This window comes from Cyanistes caeruleus, chromosome 1 (assembly GCF_971803275.1).
Source record: "Cyanistes caeruleus chromosome 1, bCyaCae1.hap1.1, whole genome shotgun sequence".
NCBI classification, from domain to species: Eukaryota; Metazoa; Chordata; class Aves; order Passeriformes; family Paridae; genus Cyanistes; species Cyanistes caeruleus.
This window is the reverse complement of record NC_141701.1, coordinates 64606005-64627026: the sequence shown is the minus strand read 5'-3', so window position 1 is coordinate 64627026 and position 21022 is coordinate 64606005. Positions and strand designations below refer to the sequence as shown.

The window sequence follows — 21022 nt, the reverse complement described above, 5'->3', positions numbered from 1 at the left end:
TGTTCTTGCCTGCATCATATAAATACATAAGAATTCTTTCTGGTGATTCTATCAACCTATCAAGGTTTTTTCATGTTTTCTATTAAATTGCACTACCTCTGCATAGGAAGTATTCTGAGTATTTTTTGAATTATTATTTCCTGTGTACATTATTGAGAGGAAGGGTTGCTGTTATTGTCAAGACCTTGCATAATCATCTAGGTTGTGCCTTTGCCATTGTATGGTGGCTGTATTTTCCTTTCCTCTCTGTAGTACAGTGTATCACCAGAAGCCATTATGTGCCTATGACAAACACCAAAGTTAGAGCTGAAGCTCAAACCTTTAGTCAGAATTTGGAAAGGGATTAGGAAGTGGAAAGTACATAGCCAGGAAGAACCCTGTTCAAATGATTGTTTCTTTTAAATGTCTCCACCAACACTCAATAAGGAGTAGTAGGGATGCATATCTTCAAAACCAAAGTGCGTACAAAACATGGATTGAACTAAGTGCTCCAGGAACTTCAATGCTTAGTGGGCAGAAAGATGCTTTTGTTTCCAAGTGCCCAAGGGGGCATCTGTCATGTAAAAGAGTGTCCACATAGACCACGTAATCCTGGCAGGGCCCTTTTTGTGAGTTATATCTGTTGCTAAATAAGTGCATGAGATTATCCCAAAGGAAATACGGAGAGAACTATACATCTGTCAGAGCAGCAGGCCCTCCCCTGGCTCCAGTGGAACTGAGGGAAGGAAGAATTCTGCAGGCAACTAAAATAAATTTAAAATAAGTGTTCTGTAGGTTTTTTCCGTGTCTGGTAATTCCTGGGCAAATTGAGGTGGCACGCAGGGCTTCTCCAGCGCAGCAGGTATGCACCTCCCTGGGCCCCAGACTGTGTATTGGCATTTCACTTGGTGCTGTAAATTAAGTCCAGAAAATTTTGGCTCTGAACCAAGACCAGGTGCAGATCTCCCGTGCTGAAGGTCAGTCTCATGTAGTCAGACACGGGTGTTTTCCTGTGTAATGGAAGGCTGATAAACTACACAACAAATACAATGCAGTTGTGCATTGCACACCTAAACCCACACATGGCAAAGAGACCTGAAAACATAAGCATCTGTGACTTCAGTTCAAAGAAATCTTTGAATTCTGCAGAGCATGAGTAGGGTGTCTCTTCTTCCCCCTTCCTTTTGAGGAAGGCTGTGATAGCAGTATTCTAAGAAAAACAGCTAAATTCTGATAAAAAGGTGTCTTTTAAAAAATGTTTTTCAGCCAATGGTCTGTGAACCATATCTCAGAAACCCATGGCAGGTAAAGATGAAAAGCAAGCATTTTGCCTTGGGCTTCATTTTGCTATTCAAAGGTCTACATATCTGCTGGAAAATATTTAGGGATCTGTGAATTGAAAACAGTTGAAAATCACTGACCTGAAAATATATTTCCTTGTTTTCAGACAACCAGTGAGACTGAGTTAGCAGAACATTTCTCTATGGTGATGTTGATGACTTTCCCTCCTACCCCCATCCTACTAATGGATCACATGATTTGTAACTAGAATATAGCCTTTCATTTCTTATGGTCCTTCTGTAATGAGATCTTTCTCTGTTGAAACATCAGCACAGAGCTTTCCTAGACTGCTTGTACAATTATCCAGTGCACTGCAAATTTAAATGCAAATGAAAAGTTCAATTAGTTTAAAAAAAAATCATGTTTTCCACTTAATTTTAAATGATCAGTCTTGCCAAAGAGATTTCCCATTATAATTAAGATGTCTTACAGTTCTGGGATCAAGGTTTATTTCTATTTATGCTCAAAAAACCCCCAGTTGAGTACTGTAAATGGAACAGATGCGTCTACACTAGATGTCATAATTATCCGTGACAGTGTAGCCTGCCTTTGGAATGCATGTGCTACAGGCACAGCATTCGAGTATTCCAGACCTCTGACCTTAAGCAGATGCCATTATTTTAGTCATATGGACAAGCCAGAAGGAAGGTCAGAGCTCATTCATATACATTTATTTTATAGTCCTTTATTTTATGTATACATGTGGTATTTTTACTTGAAGGTTTATAGGAAGAAGTTAGCCCTAAAAAGTGTTTAGGATGGAATTTGACTTCTTTCTGACAGAGCACAGTGATTTTAGTGATGTGGCATTTGTTTTTTTTATTTGGGAATCCCTGCTGCCTTTTTTTTCACCATGGAACCCGTAGGAGGTTGCTGTTACCTGAATTATGCACTGAAATCACGGGGATTGCCTGGAGTAGACATCAGCCCAGACTTTGTTTCCCTCAAAGTAGCTGTCATCTCAAGTAACTGTCATCTTCATGGAATATGAATGTCTGATCATAGCCTTTGGCAGCAGTCATGAGCAGGAAAACATTCTTTCAGTTCAGGTGACTGGGGCTTCTAGGCGATGCAGACTAGTCTGAATGCAGGTAGAGAAGCTGCAGCTCATGGAGTCTAACTGTACTGCATTTTACTGGAACACTGCTATGACACTGGTGACCTTCCTCCTCTCATTTTACTGAAACCATATAATTTCATTTTGTGATGTTGCCTGAAGTCACCAGGTTATCTAAATAACTTGCCAACCTCAAAGCAAAACTCTCCCTTTTTCCTTAAGATCTTTTTACTACCACCACAGGCAATCTATCTTTTTTATTTTGGGAGGGGGCAAAAAAGCCATGCTAACCTCAAATCATTTTGCAATTGCTAACACAGCAAGTAAGTCTAATAAAAATAAAAGGACAACTGAGCAACAAATTAAAGGAAGGGAAAGGCCCTGAATGGAAATGAATAGATGAGTTCCTTTGTGAAAATCACCTTCTTCTTACATTATATGCAAAGGGTGACAGCGCCATTTTAGCTGAGTAATTAAACTCGGGGGTACATGCGTATGGTGCCAGGAGAGCAGAATTGTCACAGGGTGACACAGAATGACTGAGGCTGAGAATTTCTCACAGTTAAATCACAGAGCTATTAGAGCTGAAGCAGCAGCCAGGTAATACTGTGGTGCCGTATTAGTGGTAAGAATAATTAGAGGGATTTCTGAAAACTTTCTGCCATGAATTTATTGAAGCTAATGCCTCTTTCAGCTCTTTGATGAAAGCATCTGCCTTTAAGCAATGGTCAGAAGATGCTTATAGGTTATGAGAGGTGCTTCTTCAACTGTGTACTTTCCTATCCCTACAGAAGCATATACAGCATCAATATGACTCCCAAAACACAGGCAAAAAATAGTTTTCTGTATGTATGACCTTAGTTTTGAGGAGCACTTGTGGAACAGTGTGGTTGCAGCAGTCAGTGTGTTGGAGCTGATTCCACCCATCACCCTGTAAAATGTCTGGGACTGCTTGGTCCTCTGCCATGTGCTCCTCCCAGGCTCAGTGCTCAGGCAGAAACCCAGGCAGGAATGGCTGAGCTGACACCAAGCTGCCCTCTGGCTTTCTTATGATCTGTGCTTTCTGATGCTCTTCATAAAGGCAGGGTAGGCAAGCCTGGCTTTTTTCTAAAAGATTTGTTGTGATCTTCTGTTTTATTTATATTTTTTATTTATATTTATAAAAGATCTGTTTTATTGTTTTTTTTGGCATGGTCCTGTAGAGCTGCATTCTGTAAGGCTTAAGGCTGTTGAAGTTTAAAGAAAAACTGATGGATTATGGAGAAGAGATATGAGAGTTCAGTTATAGTTACCTGGCACCTGTTCCAACCACAGGTGGAAGGCAGCATAATTCGGCAAAAAGATACACAGAACAACCCCAGGCATTGTTTCTGTGTGGTGCTAGACCACATAAAAATTACTTAGGCCATGACAATATTTAGATCAAAGCATTAAAGCTGAAAGATCATCCAAACCTTATTGCACCTAAAAAAAAAAATCAAGTAATCCGTGTAAAAGCTTTGGCATGGCATTGCTTTGGTGGGAGGGAGAGATAACTCTTGAAAAAACCTTGATTGAAAGTAAAATTAAGATTTGCAGGTTGGCAAAAGCCACTTTTAAGGGATGAAATTGCATTGTCTGCTCTTTTTTATAGAGAGATGATTGATTAGTAATCTGATAGGAAAATGTCATTTAGCTTCTTTGTACAATATGTGAGTCAACAGTTGTGCACTATGAGTTAGCCTTGCAATATCCAGCATTGCTCGTACTGCTGGGTATAAGTCATTTAGGTTCCAGAACTTTGAAGGGGCCAAAGTAAAAGGTGTTTGAAAATCACTGATGTTCTAAAAGCCCATTTTCTTCCCAGTTCATGCAGCTCAAGTTCTTAATACCAAAGCAACAGAAGTTTAGAACATGGTTTGTATTCTTTCATAAGTGTGTTACACATCACAGTTGCATCTAAAAAATAAGAGATCTATGGTTGGGGGGAAGCTTTTGGCTTTCCAAGGCCCTTGCTGGTAAGAAACTGTCCCTCAGTATTCAACATTCTCATTAAAGAGAAGAAGCTTTGAACTGGGGATTTTCTTAGGCATGGGGGTTTAAGAATTCTGCTAGCTTTTCTGTAACTTGTCTTTTTAAGAGTATCTTACTAGCTTGACCTAATAGAGAAGCAACTAATTTTTGATCTAGAGGAAAAATAAAGAAATTATAGGAGACAAGCCAGTAAGTTGAAATGGGATAAAGCCTTTGAACAGTTTGCAGCTTTAATTTCTGTGTTAGCCTGTTGAGACACATGCCCTTGTGTCTCTACTGTAAACCTTGCAATATTGAAGCAAAAAATCTGTCTTCTGGGCCACATTGGAAGAGCCCTAAATTTTGCTCTAAATTTAAAGCCAGCCACAGTCTGCAGAGACCACAATACACTTCTATGAAACAAATACTAAAATAGAAAGGATCAAAACAATATGACTTCAGTTCCAATTTCTTGTTGATGTCCAGACTATAACAGATTTTGGACTGACTCCTCAAGATAGGTATAAAATAATGCTGGTACAAATTGGTGATGTTTTGTTCTGTTTTTGTAATGTTATACTGCAAGAGATAAAAGCCAAGTTCTGTTATCTGGGCTGCCAGTAGGGAGATTTTCACTGACTGAAGACAACTGCTGTAAAAGCTTTAGCTGGTGGTAAACCCATCACAGGACTGAAGGAAAACCGTTTTTATCCTCACTTTGGCACAGATGCCTTTCTTTTCATGGAGAAGAGCATGGGGAATCTCTTGGCAAGTAAATTTTGCAGATGTTACACCTCTTAAGATTTCTCTCATTTCTATAAATCTCACAGAAGAAGTTTGGGGTTTTTTTCTGAAAGGGGATTTATCGCTGCTATCTGTTAACTGCCTGCAAACAGTTTGTACTTTAAATATTTTATAGCTACATGAAGGGATTAGGGCTCAGAGCACTATGATTTTATGCAACTTATCTGTCAAATGGCTGTTATACCTTTAGTTTCATAATATGTTTTCCCTAGAAATCTGATTGTGAGGACCCATTTTAATAGATAACGCCTTTACGCTAGGAGCAAAACGTGAATATATAAATAAATTCCTAATGAGTCTTTACATGTTGGTCCCTTGTTTGTTTTTGGGTCATGGAAACCTTTAGTAATGCATGAGAATAATCTGATTTAATGACAGGAGCAAAGAACTAGCTCTCTGTTTTCCAAAGTTGCAGCAGACCTAGAGAGAAATTATAAACAATTTTCCAAACCTAGTGTATAAATTCTTAGCAGTGGCATCTTGATCTTGGATGAAAAACACAGCATATGCATACTAAACAGAACAGTTCACTCTAACCAGATGCAGGGTCATCCATTAGGAATACTTTATCTGATTAGTATTGTTAATGGAAGGGCTTATCCGGCCATTCTGTAAAAGCGGATCTGCTGTAGATCATGATTTCTTGTCAATACAATCATCAGGGCTATCATGGTCCTGACAGCACAGTATTAACCTACTAGAGAGAGCTGGGCAGGATAATATACCAAGCAGTCAAGGAAACAGGGGCTCTTCCATTGATTTCTCTTCCATGCATAGCATTGCCCCCTGCACTGCTCCTTTTCTGTCATTCCACTTGTTAAGACAGATTACTTCAGCATCTTTCTTTACTCAACTTCTGATATATCCAATGGCTTTATTGTGATAATTTATGATAGTTTTGATTTTTGTATTCATCATGGCCTTGAAAAATGGAAAGGTAGTACCGAAACAGCATATTTTGGGAACTGATGGAAGTACCATAGTTATATTGTAGATTATTCTAAATCTTGTAAATTAGGAAGCAAAACAAAACCTGAGTCTTCTAGCTGAGCAAAGAATGATCTTGAGATTGGGATATCCTACATTAACTTTGAAGATGACCTATCTAATATTTTAGTTTTGTATAACAAACTTCTGGTTTTTGTTGAAGTATTTCTGACAACAATCACAGTATTTAATGATTTTTCTTCATTATAAATAGTATATTTAGATATTAACATCTGTCTTCATTATAAATTTAATGTTTATATATTAACAATTGAGCATAATTTTAATCAAATGGAATTTATGCAGATGTCAGTTCAATAGGTTATATTTTGTTTGAAGTTATCTATAGTACTTTTGAGTTGGTCCTTGAAGCCACTCTTCATTTAAAATATAGTGTATTTCTTGGTTTTTTTAAATAACCTGGGGAAAAAAAAATCTTCTGTTTGAAGTAAAATACATGTTTTTAAACAAAACAGGTTTTCCTTAGTTATTTGTCTCGCTCTGGGGAGAAAAAAATTATTTTTAATGTACGATCCTGATAGATTTTTAAATCTGTTACCAGTGTAAATTCCACGGCAAATAATCCTAAACCAAGTGAGGCCTACTGTGACTGGCTTGCATGGTAACAAACACAAGAAGTGGCTGTGGTATGCCAGAGCTCTGAAAGCACAGCACTTCTCTTGGTGCCGATCATGATCCCAGCACTGCACTGCCTTTGCAGCTCCCAAATGAGATCCTGGCAGGAGGAAGTCAGCTCTTTGTTGCCATGGTTGTAGAGCTGCACTAATGACCTGGAATATCTGATCAAACCAAAACCATTCCTTCCCTGTTTTCAGCAATAAGACAAAGATTAGTAAAAACTTCAGAAATATTTTTAATTTTATATATCTCCTGCTAAGACAAGGTGATTTTCATTGGCATTTCATTGTATTAGGGGATTATATTTCTTCTCCTAAAATTGTAACTGAGATTACCCACCTAATTTTAGGGGTTTTTAAATATCCTTTTTAAGTTTCAAATACTTCCCCTGCTATTTTTTTTCCTTTTTCAGTCTGTACTGCATACACTTTTCATTCCTTTTCTTGTCTTCTACCTGTGCTTGAATTTCTTAGATTCTTAGTCCTTTTTTTTATTTCCATATCTTTCTTATCTTTGCCTTTCTGTTTCTTCCATGTTTTCCTTCCCTAGACAGCATACAGGACTTTGTCTCTTGTGCTTGGTGTGGCTGAATCTGTCCCTTCCTGTTCATCTGCCTTCTTCTTTCACTCCTTAGGTTGGGGTAGGGAGTGAAATACCAAAGATCTGAAGAAGGGTCTGTCATAACCACAAGAAGATAACAATTCTTGAAATCCTGAGAGCTGCAAAAACTAGCAAAAAGACCACACCAAAAAAAAACCTCACCAAAAAGAAGATAGTAAAGCCTTCAGTGAAGACAGGAATTTGTGCAAGAAATAGAAGCCAGACTGCAAGAGGTTAAACAATGAAAATTGAGGGTTTGAAACAGTATTTGTAAAAATGCTTGTGGGAAGTGGGGTATCTGGACAGTTCCCATAATTTGTAACGAGGCAGAAGAACAAGTGATTTCAGAGTGAAAAAAGTAGAAAAGAGGGATCATCTTCAACCACATGCACAGGGGCAAAGGAATGCAAGAGTAAATTTCTAATAGGCAAAAAGACATCAGGGTTCATGACCTGAAAATCAGTGAGACTTCTAATGACAGGGAGGAGGGGTTGATGCACAGTTTTGGCTGAGATCAGAAGATGGAGAAGGCTGGGGAAGAAAAGGCTCTGGGAAGACTTAGGCCTTCCAGTACCAAAAGGGAGTACAAGCGAGATGGAGAGGGACTTGTCTGTAGTGATAAGACGAGGGGTAATGGCCTTAAACTGAAGGAGGTAAAGTTTAGATTAAATCTAAAGAAAAAATTCTTCACAATGGGGGTGATGACACACTGGAACAGGTTACCCAGAGAAGTTGTGGATGCTTCATCCCAGGCTGGATACTGCTTTGAGAAACCTGTTATAGTTTTGTTCTAGTTCATGGAAGTTGTACTTGCCACCCTGAAAGGGGGATTGAAATGACATGTGTCTTTAAGGTGTCTTTCAACTAAACTGTATCCTAATTCTATGCATGAACCATGATCAGACATAGCAGATAGAAACCAAAAAAGAAGTTAACAGAAGAGAGCAAAGGGAAAAGAGCCATTTGATCTACTATAAGGAAAGCATAAAGGAGGCAGATGCTCTGAGGCAGTAAGGGTTGTGGTGAGAGCCCAAGGAGACTAGCAGATGGACAGGGGCTTTTAAAAAAAAGCAACAAACAAAAAACCCCGAAAGCCAAACTCCACCAAAATAGAACAACAGCAAAACCCATTAACGATATTCAGGGAATTTGTGCATTTAATCTGCCTTCAAGAAGAAAAACTCAAGAACAGCTAGGATATTGTAGTCAAATGGATAAAATGTGAATAGTTGTAAAGTGCACAGGTGGACCTTTAGATGCAGTAAGTTGAAAGGTAGCTGGCATTGAATTTTTAGCTTGGCACAGCTCTTCCTGTTACTAGAGTGTGAGTGCCTTGCTAGAGCCTTAAAACTTAGGAGCAACAAATTTGAGTTTCTATGCTGCAGAAGATGTACAGAATGAGCCTAAACTCATGCAAAATGCCTTTGTATCTTGTACGTCTTATCTCTTGTATCCTTTGTGTTTTTTCTGCATTTAGTTTCATATCTGAATACTTGAAACCATAGTTCCCAAGTGGATTCTCTGAAAAACTATCCATGAGATGAGAATTTTGAACACTTACCGCAGTATCTCCTTGCATTCGGAGTTACTCAAGATCTAATCAGTGGAATGCACTGAACTTCTAAGTCCTCTGTTTATAATCAAATCAGGAGATACCAACTCAGTCAGAACTGGTGTGCTTTTGATAACTCTGCTCTGAATTTGCATTGGTGTCCTTCAGAACAGAACCCAGCCACTTGGTCTGCATGAATGTAGGAAGCTTAAGAGTTTTTTTTCAGTGAATGAATTACTTATTCCTTGCTAGACATACTCAGATACCAATTTCTTTCAGGTCTTTGTGTTGTAAGCTTAAGGGACTGAAAGTCATCCATGCCGAATTACATAGTAGAGCACAATAGCAGTGTCACCAATGCATCCTCTAATGTGTGCCTAAACATCCTGATGCCATATTTGACTTAAAAGCAATTGTTGTCCCATTACTGGGAATGATAGCTGCACTTCCCCACCCTACCCAGCATCTTGACTGAACAAGCTACTGAATGGAATATGCTCTAAGTGGCTGTATTTTATATTAAAATTTGATTAAATCCATTCTGTAGGCCACTCCAATGTGAATCATAATTATATTATTCTGCCAGTAACTGAGGTAATATGATAAGAAGAATGTCACTTTCTCTGGACTTCTTTTAATGGAGTATATTTTATAGCTCTGTGCTTCACGTATCCAGCAATCCTCACTTAAGAAAGAAATTTGATACTAAATGGCAGCTTAAAGCTGTGATATTTGGTGGGTCACACTCTTCCAGCTCATGCATTAGGATCACTGGGTGTAATGGAAATTGTGCAAAATGAAAGTCCAGTGCAGGATTTGAAAAGAAGTGAGGGTGATGATAAAACTTCCTCATATTACTAAACATTTTTCATATGCACTCTTCATTATTGCAAGGCAAGTGGGGGCACTTTACTATCTTGGTTGACTTCCTCCTTGGTGACTTATTTTCAGCTGACCTCCCTTAATAATGAGAATGGACATGGCTCTCTGTGGCAGTCTGTCTTACTGTAGCAGAGCTGGCAATAACATTTCATAGCCTTGCCTTGGAGAGTTCAGCTCCTCACATATGGACATTCTTGTGTGGCTCTGTTTTCAGCCATCTAACACAGTTTTGGTTTTAATGAATGTCCTTGAAAGAATAAAAGGGGAAAAATCTTGGTGAGAAACTAGAGATCTGAGAAAAAGTTAAGGAGTTAGCACCTGTTTGTCAGGTATATATATATATATATATATGTATATATATAAATATATAAAAGAATATAGTTTCCTTATTTATTTATATATATATATTAAAGAATATAGTTTCCAAGTAGGAATTCTGTGTTGTGGCTTCATCAAACTGCGGGCTACAGCAATCTATTTCAAAATAATGATTTGCAGTTGGTTATCTGATGCCACATGGCCTGAAAATCAAATCTACAGTTGTGGGTTCCTACATGTGCAACATACAGTTGTAGGAAAACAGAGCCGTAAAAAAGATAACTGCTTGGGAAAATGTATTGAATTTAGTGAGTCAGCTGCTTAGGGTTATTAAAGATGCCAGATTTAGAGTTTCCTTTACTATGCTACTGTTTCTGGGAGGTCATTTTATCTTAGTCCTCTCCACACAGTTGTTCTCTTTTGCTTGAGCACTTCCAACAACCTGTGCATTGTACAAGCATTCTCAGACAAACTTTCAAGAACAAAGGATTTGTGCTTGTATCTGAAGAAGAGCTGCTCAAGTCCATTGCAATTAGGCTGTGATGGGCAAGGCACGGGAAGTAACAAAGGAGGTTAGTGGGTCTCTTCCCAACTGAAGAAATTAATTTTCTGTGTATTACTAGTAAATGTACCTAGCTTCTCCTAGGTTTGGGAGCTCTGTGTGCAAGAATTAACAGCTACGCTGTGAGCTCTGATGAAAAATGTAGGATGTTGTTGTTGGGTTGTGTTTTCCTATCTCTACCAAACAAGTTAAAACTGTCAGGAAAAAGAAAAAAAATTAGTGACCTTGTCCTGCTGTGCCTTGAAATGGCATTGGAGCAGCAGCTGACTTTGGCCAAGTTCTCTTGTAAAAACACCCTCAGCAACATTGCAACATGTGAATAAACAGTAAGTGTCGTTCTAATAACAACGCAAAGGTTGAATATAAAAATAAATAAAAACAAGGATAAAAACTGCTGACCTGAGGCCCAGTTCTCAATCACAGAAGTCAAGGGACTTTCAGCATGTTCCAAAGCAAGCAGCATGTCAGGCTGACTGTGATTTGTATTTTTCCTGGTCCCACTTGTATTTGCTCTCAATGCAGTCTTACAGTGATCAGTGTTTACAGTGTGATCAGACATTAGATGTGGCTCTTCTTTCACTGATATTGGAAGTGCAAATTTTTAGTTGTGGGGAGTTTTATTTGCACCTTAGCAGTAGGATCACCTTTTGCAAAAATGGAATTGTCTCATCATGCTAGCTGGTGCTTCTTGTGGCTGTGTCTCTTCTTGTTGGGCTGGTTTCTGAATGTGGGATGTCACTGAATTCATTAATACATGGAAATGATTAATTTAAGGGAGGTTTCTTTCCCCTCTGTACATGCTTGCTAATTAGCAGATGAATTTTGATGTTCTAATTGATCTGCTGCAGAGAGACAGCTGTGCACCCCAGCTGTCCCCCGCTCCAGTGGGCCTCCTCTGCAGTAGGGAGGCAGCAGCCCCGTTACTGACAAATTGATTTAACTGGAGTGCCGTGCCTTGGGGGAGCCGTGCACCACGCTGTCGCTGCAGATGATTGCAGCCTTTGTGGACGGCAAACACTGGAGCGCTCTAATTGCCCAACAATGTCCTTTCCATTGCCTTGCTGAAATTCAATTTTTCATGCCTCACCAAGCTTTCCAGGCCCCCTCCTGCCCCTAGTGTGGAAATACTGTATTCTGCCTGACTGCCATATTAGGTAAAAATTCAGATGCTTGAGAACAGGGCTTAAATTGTACTTAATATGCTAATACTATGTAATGTAATGTGCTCAGTCACATATCAAAGTATTTGCATTTAATTCCTAGGGAAGTGTTCTCTAATTACATTGTATTTAGCAGGTAGTCATTGCTAGGAACCTTTCACACTAATCTTAGCACATCAATGTTCTTCCCAATGCTGTACTGCTTTTGTAAGAATGATGGCTGTGGTGCCCTTTAAACATTTGGTCTTTCAATTTTAGGTATAGATTTTTAAAGCTTCATGTCCACTTACACCCCATTTTGTCAAATACGGTAAATACTTTTCATGTAACAGGTGCCTCTCCACAAAAATGACAACTGTGGCCCCAGAAAGTACAGCTATCTAATACATCTTTGATGTCACTCTCCCTCATGAATGGATTTCCAAGCTGTGCACGACATCATCTATCCTTTCTGGACCCATTGATTTGGCCTGAATATACCTCTGGGGGTAAAAAAAAACAACACCACAAAAAGTGCAGTCATGAATCCTAATGTGTGCCACACCACTACCTTTATGAATATCTGATGGATAACCAAGCATATCCAGCACATTTATAGGTGTGCAGTTTTATAGACTGCTAGTAAGTAGCAGCTGCTCTGGACATTCACAGGTTTTGTGTGGAGGAGGACATAGAGATTTTCTCAGCAATGGCTGTCCATTGTGTTTGTAGAAATGTAATGTCACTACTTATTATTATTACTATTATTTTTTCTCAGTATGTACCTCTTTTTGTAAATCAGCAGAATGGAAAAAAGATAGGGGTTTATACCATTGCCTCTGACGTAAAACCAGCATGTATGTGTATTAAGGTATTGAGCCATAAGGCTGCTAAAGATTTTGTCAAACTGACCATATGTTCAGACATAAGTGACAGACACTAAAAGTTTTGAGAAGAATACCTTTCTGAATTGCACTGAGCTATAGTCCCAAAGAGCAGCAGAAAGTGCATTGGTGGAGAGCAGTCAGGCTTTCATCCATTTTGTATGCCGCTGTTCTCCACCCCTGCACACACAAACACAACAGTATGGGTAAAGCTTAAGCAAATATAATTTAGGTAAATGTGTCTTCCTTGATGTGAGACAGACAGTTTTCATAATTGGCAGTGTTTTTCTCAAAACTCCTATTATAATTTGCATATCTTCATGATAAATACCTCTCTCTCCTAAGGTCAGCCCCTATACCACGTTGCCATTATTTTCATCCTTCAATAGCCTTTCTTGTTTTATTGGTTGTATTTCCAGTGAGATATAATGCAAGTAATTAGGCATTTTTCCCTCAGAGAATGACAGAAGCATATCTTGCATAATGAGTAAGATGTTTTGTGGTTAAAAATAGTGCTTATTGGTCATTTTATTTCATTTTATAGCAGCAGCTGAAGATTTACTGAGTGCTGGTTAGTAATACTACATGAAGTTCATGGGCTGAGGAAGCAACCTGAACTCTTAATCTTTGGCGGCATTTAAAAAAGTGATGCCCAGTGGACCAGTAGAACTGGATTATGCTGAGCTTATTATTATGAGACTTAATAGGGAGAAGGATATTCTTAGGAATGAGGTTTGCATCCCACTACTGTGTGTTGTAGCCCCAAAGGGTGTAGAAAAAGGTGTGTGTTCTCCTGACATGCCTGGGATCTCTAAAATGTGGATTGCTGCTTGGGGACTTCTGTGTTGATGGCTGTGCCTGCAGGTGGCTGCAGGTCATGGTTGCTGCTTCACTGGAGTGGGAATGGTATGGATGCTGTATTGGCCCACCTTTGTCCAGTCATCTTGTGCAGGGCATTACCCTGCCAGCCTGCTTGTGGCTTCATAGCAGCACTGCGATTACAGCTGGTAGCAGAAAGCAGGAAACCACAGTAGGGGGAGAAATCAAAAGGTCCTGTATCCTCTCTGATGCAAAATTGTGTTCTGCATTGTGAGGCAGTTCTATCCCAGAAAAGCCTGAATGAGTAAGGCTGAGAGGCGCCCTTTGGCATATTGCTCAGGATGAAAATCCTCATGATCTGACCACATCTGGCTGTATGAGTGCCATGTACGCATCAGTCACATACACTGATTTGAGGTCATTACAGAAAGTACTGCAGGTCTTGAGGTCTCCATGGATGGTCAGATGTTTGTCCTGCTTTATGTACAACTCTTTTTCACTGCCTTACGTCGGGGGGAAAGCATCCTGGCAGTCCAACAGTATTTTGTTGTTAATACTGTGAGCATATGCCCCTCCGCAGCCCATGTTCTAGATTCTATCACTGGGAAAAGCCAGTTCTTCCCTCCCTCCCCTCCACTTTGCATGAAAAGCCAGCAACTACCTCTGGCTGATGCTAAACCTCTCTTTGATTTAGTACACACTAACAAGGCAGGCTGTTTCAGAAGAACACTGGAAATTGGAAAAATGTGGGGGTTTTATCACTTTAAGGATTAATTTTCTGGGATGGAATTTTTTTCCCCCCACATCCAAGATGGTTTATATTGAACATTTTAGGCTGTCACATCACTACAAGGTGGTACTTAGCTATCAGCAGGGTGCTGAAGATTGCCTGTCCTCTCATACATCTCCATCGTAATGTTTGGCGGTTGTGTATCAGAGAAGTGTTCATTCCAGCATATGTTGCAAAGTACTGTTTTGTGCTGCCATTATTTAGATTCATTTCTTAAGTGAACAGAATGGTAAAGGTACACCTGCAATAAAACTTCCACAGTGTACTACCACAGCTGAGGCATTAAGGAGCTGCCACTTCAAGCAGGCAAATGAGTACAGACACGAAAGAAAATGCAGTGCTTAGCTCTTTTATTTTGACCAGTGTAATGTAATTACTTATACTAATCTTCCATTATATTTCCTTGACTAGCAGAGACAGGGACCTAATTGTGTCTGTAGCTGTTGCTACTGCAAAGTACCTTTTAAATCATATTAACATCCATACTTGATCTTCCTACTGGTTTTGACGTGTAGATCACAATATCCTGTTAAATTACTCAGCAAGAGTGGCTGGCTTGCGGTGTATCCAAGCCACAGCATAGCAGTGTGTCTAGTGTGAATGATTTGATGGAAGCAGAAGAAGCACTGACCCCTTTTCTCTGGGAAGGCACTTGACCTTCCTTTTTCAAAGCATTAAGAGTTCTGTGCAGCATTCTATTCTAGCTGGTACTTCAATACCAAGATGCCAGAAATAGTCAGAAATTAATTATTCTGCTTCTTGCTGTTCAAGAAACTATGCTTCCTTTTCTTTGGTGCGGATCTAGTGGTAGTGATGAACATGTTCTGCACAACCAGGCTGGATTATTGTAACTCTCTGAAGCTAAAGATAAAAGCTCCATAGAAACTTCAGCTACCACAGAGCGCAGCAGCCTACCTCATTAGTAGGTGCAGCACTGCGAGCACGCAGTGCCGGCGCTGTGCATCATCAGCTGGCATCCCATTTACTTCAGCAGCCAGCTGTGGGCTCTTTCAGCACATAAGGTCACCAAAAGATTGGTGTGGATGCTGTTTGTCTACATATTGCCACATTGCCTGTGGTACAGGGCTGTCCATCATGTGCAGATTTAAACCTCCCTGTAACTTGACACGGCCAGTTTTGGCCAAAAGCGTTTTCCAGAATCTGAGAGGCAGCTGCAAAAAAGGAAAAAGGTTCTTTTCAATTTATAGCCTTCATGTTCTTTTGAAGGAATCCTTCCTCCTACAGTAGCAGAAGAGACATTTAAAGATGTGTATGTCCGAAAGAAAGGATAGTAAAACTTGAGAACAGAGTACAGTTCACACTGGAGAAGTCTGTGGACATCCAGTTACGATATTGCCATTCTAGTGATGTAGCAAAAGGTCTCACAAAAGTGCCTTAGCTTGTGTTTTACTGATAAATACACCATAATGTACCATGGGTAGATCTCACTCTTGGTGTCAGGATAGGCATCAAGAGGTCATTTAGCTCCTCTATGTAGCCTGGTTCCCATAAGAGCTAGAGACTGCTTCCCTTAGTCCAAAGGGAACTGTTGTCCATACAAAGATTTGAGAAGGCTTGGGAGGCCATGGCAGAGGGTCACAGCAAAGGCAGCAGGGAGGATCAGGGGGGCTACAGGAAGACAGCTCTAGGAAACAGCAGATGACTTTTGGATGATGTGCTGACAGAGGGACTTCTGAAGAAATTATATTGACTCCTGCTGCATGCAGGAAAAGGGAAATTCTGTCATTCTCTTGTGCAGCCCTATCTTGTCAGTCTCGGAGATACAAGGCGGAAAGGTGGGGGATTTGTGAGAGCAACTCCTCCAGGCCCTTGGGTGGGAGCACCAAGCCCTGCCAGCCCTTCTTCTTCAGCTGGGATGGAAAGCCATGCTTCAGGAGAAGGGCTCATCTCCTGCCATCTGCCTTGTGGACCACCATGGTTCTTACACTGCTGCTGCTTGAAGGGATCTCTAAAGGTCATCTAATTCCAATAGGATGAGTTATTTATGGCTACTTTATCTCTTATGTAATTTCTTCCTTAAAAATCTGCAGTGTAGTGGATTGCATGCAGTAGTCTGTTTCTCTGCTTTGTGATCGTTTTAGTTGGAGGGTCTGTTCTCTTATTAATCAGAGTTACAGCATTATTACTTTTTTCTCTTTTTTCTCCTTTTTTTTTAATTGCAGGTTAAATCAATGATATTTTTTTCCCCAGATATGGAGAAAACCAGCATTGTCCTCATTTATAAAAACCTTTTTCTCACAGAAAACTCTCATTTTTTATTAAGACAAGGAAGCCCCACCTTTCAGTCTCTCCTTCATGATCAGACCTACAGGAACTCTCTTAAATACATTGCTGTCTTATACATTCTCTCCAGTTCCTCCACACTTCTTGCAAGTGCAGTGCACCAAAACATCAAGTGTGGCCTTCTCAGTGCTGAGTATAGCGAAGTAATTGCTTCCTATTTCCTTCTGCTAAAATGTAACAGAATGAGAATTGTCCCCTCCCTCACCCCAAACAGCCTTAAAGTATTGGTTCTTATGCAAATCATAATTCATTGTCAGCTGTGCATCCAAAGTTCTTTGTGGGTTTTGGGGATTTTGGGGGTTTTCTTTTGGTTTCTAGTTATACCCCATTGTTCACCTCTTGTATTTTGTACCAAACATATAGGTGTCAGCATCTAAGGATGTCTGATTTCATGGTGAACGTTTTGTTCTAATAAAAGCAGTCCTCTGAATTTTGGTGTATTTTTAAGGTCAGAAAGAGATATCAATAATTTTTCATGAGGTATAGTGGTCCTAATGTGACGACTAACACAGAATCTGGCTTTAAAATTGTTGAGAAGAGGGATTGATTCTAGTATTTTGGGCCATGGTACATGTTAGGGTAGAAACAAATGAGGATCAGCTGTTGTTTTCCATATGAAGCCAAACTGTGGCAATGAGTCAGAAAGCCTGACAGGGTCCTAGCAAATTGTGTGGGTTTCCTGCTGAAATAAGTGGCATGCCCTACAACACAGGACTTGTCTTCCTCTGACCTAGGACACCTTGCTTTTAGCAGCATTCATCTCTGCAATTTATACAGGCATTCATATTTCACTTTCTCCATTTAATCCTAATAACCAGCTTTTAGAAGAACATGACAGCATAACATATGGGTGATAAAACTGCTCATAAACCATAATAACATGGCAAAAAAAGCTTAGATAGATAGATGCACTATGCTTATTGTGACATTCACTGATTAAGAGGTATAGCTACTTATTACAGCCATTAGCTTGGTGACTTGGAAGCAGACTGAAGCCATTATTTGAAAAACAGGTTGTAAGTCCAAATTTTAAACAACTGTGTACTTACTACACTTAAGAGATATAATTATGTTTGAAATTCTGTTCTTCAGTGTGCAGATGGTAATTTTGTTCATTTGTGGTTTGCACACTGATAATGTTTGCTGTAGAACTGGCCTTGGCAGGATTAAGTGTGTGTTAACAGTAAGTAGGCAGTCTGTAATACATTATTATAATTTTGTTGATACGGTTCTGGTGGGATGAAAACCTACCAGAAACATAAGTCTAAATAATTTCTTATTATAGACAGGCTTCCTCTGTCTGTGTGTATGTTTTTGCTCCTTATTATTTATTTTTATGGTGTGAAGAATTGTTTATTTTTTTCCTTCTCATTTGGAAACTTTTATGTTAGCTTCATTTTCAGTATAGGCAGCTTCTGCAAGTTTTTGCCTTTAGGAATAAAATTCAGTTTCTACTCAAAGTAATTTGAAGTTTCCTATTAGTTTTTAGGGGTTGACTTATGTAATATACACTTATGAATGTGTATATAAGGGAGATATAAAGAAGAAACCACCCATTAAAGGTACCCTTTTTATTTCATATTTTCTCAAGCGTCATTCAACAGATGTTTGAGAACAATTAACAGCACATTTTTCATCAGCTATTCCACTTTTCCAGATTAAAGGGGGAACAGATAAATATGCAGATCAAATCTGTAAAATGCTTTTATGATATTGAGGTTAGGTGTTAGATTGTCATGGTACAGTATACCTATTTGTACAGTTCACTGTACAGGCTTTCCACTTTTAGAATTGTTTGGCACTGTCATTTTAATTAAATAGATGTAAAAGGAGAAAAATGTAGTTACGTAGCAAGCCCAAGATGCAGAATAAATAAATAAATAAAATCTTCTGTTGTTTCTTGTTAGTCAGTACAAAGAGTTTTGCAATGTACTAAGGAAAAAGGGCATAGTACAGCACACTGTATAAATGTGCATTAAATATATTGCATATTATATAAATTATATACAAGTATACTTATAAAAAAATAGACTGCATGTTGCAATTACCAATGTATGTTAAATTTGTTAAAATTCTGTATAATATTCACAGATTTTATGGCTAAAAAATAAAAGGTGCCATAGAATGTATTGTCTTAGAATGGCCCAAATGCTATAAATTCTCAGAATAAATGAAAAATCTCAGTTTGTACTTCGATATTATGCTTTAGCAACTCAAACAAGATTTTGCCAAAAGCATCATAGCTCCCAGAGCCGCATAAAACAAATATAATTAAAAGATCTCATTTAGTATCAGCAAAAGCCCTGACTACTTTACGTTCTTTTATTATCCTCTACATCCCTTAGTTGTGAAAGCAGCATTATGGGTAAATGAGAGTGTTTCATCTCAGTTTTCCATGCTCACGGGAGGAGATAAACAATCATGGAGCCCTTTGTATTCTATCGGGACCAGCCCTAAAGGATCTTCCCTTTTACCTGTAACTTGTGGGCTGCAGCCTGGTGTGAACAGACCCTCCTCCGTGTGAGGCTGCGAGTGGCACTTCAGAAAAACACACTCTGGTAATTGCACTGCACACACGTGTGTTCAGTAATGTCTGTGCAGTGCTCCTGCTGTCCTTCCAGTCTCACTCTTCTCTCTGAAGACCGTCAGCCTGCCAAGGCAAGGACTTCATCTGTTCTGTAAAGACCTTAGTACAGTTGTTGGCAATGTAAATGTAAAAGGAATATTAAAGATCACTTGTATTAACATGAGCAAATGTATTCAGAACATAACCAAAACTAATTCTTTCTGAGACTGAAATGATTACTGTGATTTTATTATTGTTCGTGGGACATTAGCCCCTTTGGATCTCCATTCCAGGTGTGTTAATAAGTCCTTTGTTAGGTACTATTAACACCAATTTATTGCATTCTCCATAGATGTAGCCATTTCACTTAGAATATGTTAGGGTATTTTTATTTTTTTTAATAAGCCAGCACAGAGTCAACAATCTCTGAATAAAAAAAAAACAAAAAAAAAAACCACCTGTGAATTAATCTAAAATATTCTGAAAAATCCACTTTTTTTTTTTTAAGAAAAGGAGTGTTCGTTAATTTTGTAACTGAGAAAAAAAATTGCATTTTAGATACAGTGTAGTTAAACATTTTAATTTTATCAATAGCGTACAACATACTTTTGTTTTCTTGTCTGTAAATAAACTTGCCTTTCCCTGACCCTTGTTGATCTAATTATTGATGTAAGGCTGTTGATAGCTCCTTAAATTGCTACAGCTTTGGGCAGATACTCCTAATAGAGTCTTTGCTCTTCTACCAAGTAGCAAGATGTCTGTCTGTATTTGTCCACAAAGAGTTATAGCATTAAAAATATATCCATAAACATATATTGCAAGTAATATTTTCTTCTTCCATCCTAAAATTCAAGAAACCTACCTGCCTGTCATGCAAGCCATCCTGCATAGTAGCACCTTTGGAAGGAATCAGTCACAATCCTACTGCTTCATTCCTATGCATTTTTGCTCCTCTGAGTCACCTGTCTTCCCAATTTAAAATCCTAAATAATGCTTTCTTTCTGCCTTTTAACTCCTCCCTCACTATTGCCTCTTTTTGCAAGAGCAAAGTCTTCTTTTCAGACTAGGTGTTCAAACATCTGACTCACTGGGACTTTGATTGCAGAGAAGGATATGGCCTCAAAAAAACCCAAACAGGATGTTATAATCCGTTTTCAGACTGTCAGAAGAGATATGGCTGATTTTGAATCAGTCAGCAAAACTGGCTTTGACCATGTCTGAGGCCTTAAAAATGTTCCTTGAGAAATACTGATTATTAAAAGAAAATAAAAATTTCATGAGGCAGCGGATGTTTATGTAGAAAAAAAAAATAAATCATGTAAGTCTGGAGATTTCCATAGCAAGTTTTTTTTTATGTAATCATTAGCAACCATCTCCTGTACAGTAGTTTGCTTTGTATGGCAATGTAAGTGAAATGTTGGAAAGCACGTCTCAGATACTTCCTCATTCATTAGTCACCAGCTAATAAGTGTCACTTTTTTGGCCCTGTTTACCTATGAATAAAATTCTAAATAGTCTTGGAAAATAATCTGAATTGTGTGTTAGTGACCAGATGAGATAGATAACCTTATGTAAGTAACAAATTAACAGGCCAGTAATACTGAGTGTAATACCTAGGAATGCAAGCTCTGTCTTTGCCACAAATGCTGTCTAATAAATGGGGCTTTGCAAGCAGAATCATAGGAAAGAGTGCTGCAAGGCACCTCAAAAGGGCATCCAGTGCGGTCCTGCTGTCAGAAGGATCAGCTTGCTTTAATCATACCCTGAAGGTCATCATGTTCCAGTTTGTATGAAAAATTTGCTTCCT

At 38.9% G+C, this 21022-nt stretch overlaps 1 protein-coding gene across 32 annotated transcripts in view; it reads left to right on the top strand.

The window, feature by feature from the left end:
• The window catches only part of LOC111925338 (poly(rC)-binding protein 3-like), a 484117-nt gene that overhangs the window by 359657 nt on the left and 103438 nt on the right, over nt 1-21022 (top strand). For 8 of the 32 annotated variants that reach the window (XR_015288878.1, XM_086896510.1, XM_086896303.1 and 5 more), the window contains exon 1: nt 1886-1968. The exons of 16 other annotated variants lie outside the window; for them this stretch is intronic. The gene's annotated coding sequence lies outside the window, so the exon portion shown is untranslated. Of the gene's footprint in view, nt 1-1842; nt 1969-21022 lie in introns of those variants that run through there. 8 more of the 32 variants (XM_023921774.2, XM_086896402.1, XM_086896430.1 and 5 more) reach the window with 5 other exon arrangements.